Here is a 5988-nt window from a genome sequence, read left to right as displayed (position 1 = left end):
TGGAGCAGCCATGCCTCGGGTGGCCCCAAGTGTGGTTCATGCAGTAGCTCTGGAGACCACAAGCTGGAAAACTTGGTGGTGTCCACATTGTGTTAAGTGTGCTGGTTGGCAGAACATGAGAGCAGTGGAGGTGTGGCAGCCTCCACCCAGATTACAGCAGATGTACAGAAAGCAGAGACCTTCTGCAGGGGTGGAGCCTCTGCAGAGGTTATCTGCTGGAGCAATGTGGAACAGAAAAGTGGGGTCAGAGCCCCCACAGATAGCCCCCACCAGGGAAATGTCTAGTGGAGCTAGGACAGTGGGGCTGCTGCCAGGAACCCAGAACTGCCGGGCTACTGGCAATGTGCAGCACCAGCCTGGAAAAGCTGCAGGCACCAGGGCAACTCAATGGGCTGTGCCTGGCAGAGCTGTAGGAGCAAGGCTGTCCAATGCTTTGGGGGCCCGGATGCCCCATTGTGCTTAATGTCTGCCCCATTGGGTTTTAGATTTGTTTGGGGCCTGTTTTTTCTTTCTTCTGGTCTATTTCTCCCTTTGGAATGGGAATGTGTACACAATGTCTGTCTCACCACGGTATCTTGGAAGGAGATAAATTTGTTTTTGATTTTTACAGATACAGAGCTGGAAGGAGTTTTGCCTTTAGTCTCAGATGAGACTTTGGACTTTCAAGTTGGTGCTGGAACAAGCAAAAGACTTTTGGGACTGTTGGGATGGAATGTCACTAAATACAGCTGAAAGGGTAGAGCTATGGGGACAGGCCCCAAGGTGTATAGAATGTACAATAGGTATGGAGGTTATGTGGATGCAAGGGTCAGTTAGGGAGTCAGTTATGTCAGTCAGTTCCTCACTAAGGGAACATCACAGAAGATTCCGAACAGGTAGATTGTATGTCATGGGACCCTGAAGGGATGGAGCGTAAGGAAAGTGAAAGTAAGTGGTCAGGCTCCCTCAGCTGTTTGGAATCTTGCCAAGCATTTGGTGTAAATATGATAACTGTGCATGTGTGCCCAGGTGTTCCTTGGCTGTTGTCTGATGTAGATGCACATGGCCACGCAGGTGTTCCTGGGTTATCTGACTCACACTGAGGTGTTCTTGGGTCATTGGACATAAGTATAAAGGATTAGCGGCTCTGATCCACAGTGCCCCATGCCCCTGAGATGCCGGGGCGGGGGGCATAAGAGGGCCACTACTGCTGCTGGAGGCTGTTGCTGCAAGCTGCTGCTGCCAGGGCCCAAGTGACACACCAGGAGACCACCACTACTACTGCTGGATCTGATGAAGGCTGCTGTAAGCTGCTGGAGGCTGCTGAAACGGCTGGTGGTGACTAAGTTCACATCCAAATGAAGCATGTCAACCTTGTCAGTGGCTCCTGGGATCTTTTTCCAGTTTCCTAGCTCGCAACCTGCATGTGAGGGGTCTGGTGACCCAGCCGGCATGTGAAAGGTCTGTGACGCAGTCTGTACAACAGGTTTGTAGGGTCTGAGCCTGAGCCCAACACAGTTGCATTAAAATTTAGTTTTTTTTTTAAAAAAAGAACTTACATTAGGAACAGATGACTGAAGACATCAGTGACATGGTTGTGTTTTTAAATAAATAAAAATATAACTTTAAGTTTGGAGTTTCAGGGTTGCTTTGTTAAAGTGACAAAATCATTGCAAAAAGACTAAAACAGTTTCATCCCCAGGGGAGCCTTTGAATAACTCTGCATGTGAAAAGGATTTGTATTTTCTTCCGGCTCTCAACCTAGACTGGCAAAGCATATAAGGGAGTAGTAGTAAGGGAGACATCAAAACACTGAATGAAACAGATTACACCTTATCTTCAAGGATGATGGTAAAAACTCACAAGGTTGTCATATCTGCCCTTCCTGATGAAACTAGATCTGTTAAAGTATTTTAAATTATATAATAAGGAAATGTTATCTAACATCAAACACCTACTGAGTGATAGACAGATTTTTCCCTTTGCTCTAAGAAGAAAAAAAAAAATCAACCACACACCACAGCTGTTTTTCATGATAAGCAAAGAAGAAAATCCAAAACTATGAAGATAAATATGATTAAGCTACCAAAATACCTAATGCATAATTTGTAGGTCAGCTTCTTCAAAGAAATACCTGCTCTGGTAATTATAAAATTAATGAAAACTTTCTATTTTGAGAAACACATTGTTACTTTACTGCATTATTCTACCTCAACCCATGTCATGAAGCCACCTAGTAAAGCTATCCTCAAAGAATCAATTTTCCCACTTTCTCTCAAAATCTCAGCTTGTAAGGTGATAAAAAAGGAAAAACCATAATGCATTGATTGCCCAGGCAGTGCAACCAAATATACATATTACTCAGGATCCCAGTAAGGGATCATTTTCACTGTCAAATCACTATGCCTTGTCTCCAGATCTTAAAAAATAGTAGTGTATGGTGGCTTCTTAAAAATAATCATCTCATATTAGGAGGAGGTTTATGGGGGATGGGAAAGAATAGAAGGCACAAATGGAGGTGAATTAGTTACAGGCCTAGTTACAGACCTAAATCCTGTTATTGGTCAACTAGCTCACCTTACCATCTGCTACTCATTAGTACTAAATTAATGAGCTTTCTGGAGTGGAAAGAGGTCTTTCAGTACAGTCTGATGTGACTGAAGATTCACATGTAGATGGCATCATTTCTGGGCACCAGGCAAGGTAGACTGTATTGCTAAGGCTAGGGCTAGGGCTCACAGACCCTACAAACCCATTGTACAGGCTGGATCACAAACCCCTCATACCTGCAGGTCCACGAGCAAGGTAATAGGAAAGGATCCTGGGAGCCATGGATAAAAAAAAAAAAATTAATAGGTTTTATTCAGATGCAAGCTCAGGTAGCTAGCAGCAGCTGCCCTAGTGGCCTCCCAGAGATTCCCAGGGCACTGTGGCTCAGAGCCGTCCGTCCTTTATACTTAAGTCTGTTAACCCAAGACACCTGGACACATATATGCAATTATATTAGACAACCAAGAACCACTTGGGCAAACGTGCACATTTACATCAAATGTTCGGCAAGACTCCACACCCCTCAAGGGACCCTGACCATTTATATTTACTTTCCCTACAATCCACCCCATCAGGGTCCCTCACCATAAAATCTGTGTGCTCAGAATCTTCCTCAATGTTCCGTTAGCAAGGATAAATGACCCTTGCAGCCATGTAAACTATTGTGTGTTCAATATGCCTTAAGGCTTGTCCCGTACTTCTATCCTTTCAACTATTAGCTGCAAAAATCTTTCCTGTACACATGATCGGTTAGTAGTCATCATCGGGGTGATTTTCCACAGGAATCTTGCAACCACACTGATGGGAAGATCAGTGTATATTCAGCAAGCTGACACATTGGCCACACGAACATATGTACGTACCCAGTCGACTCTGGTGCCTGCAGCCACAACACTATGGGTGAAAAGACAAAGGGTTATTGGTACCAGTAGGGGAAGTTCTTGCCCCTCTGGCAGAATACATGCCAATTTTCCATCCTGAGAAAGGAGGGTCACAGGAATAGGTATCTTACCTGGTTTATGATATGATACATTATCCACTAACACTGTTGGATCTACATGTAATATCTACAGTATAGGTTCTACATGTAACAGTATAGGGAAACTCATAATTGGCCATAATGATAATACAAATGTGCCCCTCAGAACAGAGCACTTATCTGTTCCAGGCCATGTTACCTTTACTTGGGGAGGCCAGGTACTTGTCACCCAAGTGAAATTCACAAATCTTCTTCTAATCCTTTCCCCCAAGGCACAATGAAGCCTACCCAGCATATATGGGGGGCTTCTATTCTCCAAGGCCATTACCACTGTACTGTCTGTCCCTGTTGCAAACAGTTTGGGGCTGGTAAGAGAATATTTCCATTCTTACCATATCCTGGTTTCAAAAGCTTATCTTTATTAGTAACTTGCAGTTGCACAGGTGCTGTGGCCCTACGCAACAGAGCTTCCACTGGAGAGGGCCCACCCTTGTGGGATCTCTCATTTAGAATCCTCACTGTCGGCCATAACTTCCTTGTCCACCCCTTCAGGGATGGGGGTTTGGCAAATAGACTTAGTCCCTTTTTTAAAAAGCCATTGTACTGTTCAGTCATTCCCACTGCCTGGGGATGATATGGCATATGTAACTTCCACAGACTAGACAACTGGGAAGCCCACTTCTGTACTTCACATCTAGTATAGTGGGTTCCATTATCACTCTCTATGACCAAAGTCTGGCCATACATGGCCATAATGCTATCCAGTGCCTTCACAGTGCTTACCTGGTCTGGGGCCTTACAAGACCATACAAACAGAAGACCAGTAGCCATATCAACAGCTGTGAAAATATACTTAGAATTCTCTGATGTTGGCAGTGGTCTAACAAAGTCCACTTGCCATCAATTCAAGTCAAGGGCACTCTTCCTCGAGTTATTTGCTCATTTGTATGGGGCACCCACCAGGGATGTGGACTCTCTTGAGCACATACTGGACAAGCATGACAGGAATTCACTACATCTTCCCATTTTATAGGCAGGGCCCATCTTTGAGCTGCCATCCACATGGTTTTGCTGGCATGCTGCATTCATCAATGTAACAACTGGGCTACATCAGTGGCTGGGGCTCTCTCCACCATCTTACTTTAGCCAAGACATCAGCTTCATCATTGCCCAGACTGGCTAAGGGGAAGTATCCTGTGACCTGGAAAAGAGTTATTTCTTTTTCCTGTCCTGATTCCCATAATCTTGCCACACAGCTTGTCCTCACAGTGGTTGGTGGCCTATCATCCACCAGTGATATTTCCAAGTAGAGATCCAAAGGGTTAAACCTGTGTACACAGCCTTGCTGTTGGTACAGATGGTTAATGGCCCAGGCTCATTTTTTATCACCATCTGTACTGCTCTCAATTCAGCCCATTGACTGCTTTGCCCTGTGCCATTTTCATACTACATGGTGTCTTTTAAGGGCTGGACAGCAGCAGCTGTCCAAAATGTGGAGGGTCCTATGCTGGAGCCATCTGAATACCAAGCTTGCTCCCTGTCCCTCAAGGAAAGGTGTGGCCTCCACCCCCATGGGTAAGGGTTGTGTCAAAGTTTCCTCCACAACCTCTACTGGTCCTAGTATATTTTTCAACTTTTTAGACAGAGGACTTATTGACACAGTGCTTCTTTGTTCTATATATGGTCCCCATTTAGCCAGAGTAGGAGGTCTGAGCTACTTCTGATTTAGGGGTGGTTGCCCACGTGCGCCGCCAACCTAGTATGGGGTATGTCATCCTTACTAGGACTTTGGCAGCTCCTGTGATAGCTTCAGTAGCCATCAGGGCAGAATACACAGCTGCTACCTGTTTCTCTATCAGAGAATAATGTACTTCAGTGCCCTTCCAGAGCTGAGACCAGAATCCTATAGGTGTTTGGGATTAATTTTGTCTCTGCCACAAACCCCATCCTAACTCTTCTTGGGTTATATGTACATCTAATTCAAAAGGCTTAGTGAGATTAACCACTTGTAAAGCCTGCACTCACTGTATTGCCCTCTTTGTAGCCCAATAAGCCCATTCTACTTCCTCAGTCCAATCCCAGGGAGCTCCTTTCTTTGTTAATGCATACAGCAGGTGTGCCATTTGGGCCATATGGGGTACAAAAGCTCTCCAGTACCCCAGAAGTCCCAAATATGCCTGTAGATGAGCTGCTGTTGTGGGCCATTGGTATGCCTGTATCATGTCTATAATAGCTTCTGGGATGAGTCCTGCCTTACCCAACCAGCCCCCTCCCAAGAATTGACTGACAGCCCAGGTCCTTGCACTTTGTCTGTGTTCATGGCCCACCCACATTGTTCCAAATGACTTAGCAACATTGGAGCTGTCTGGGTTAAATCTGCAAGAGAATCAGAGGTTAGTAAAACATCAATATAATGAAACATTATAACTGTGCTGAGCCTAGTACACTTGGCTAGGTCCCCAGCCACTAAACCATGACAG

The sequence above is a fragment of the Cynocephalus volans genome, chromosome X (genome assembly GCF_027409185.1).
Source record: "Cynocephalus volans isolate mCynVol1 chromosome X, mCynVol1.pri, whole genome shotgun sequence".
NCBI classification, from domain to species: domain Eukaryota; kingdom Metazoa; phylum Chordata; class Mammalia; order Dermoptera; family Cynocephalidae; genus Cynocephalus; species Cynocephalus volans.
The sequence above is the reverse complement of the archived record's forward strand: the minus strand, read 5'-3'. Positions refer to the sequence as shown.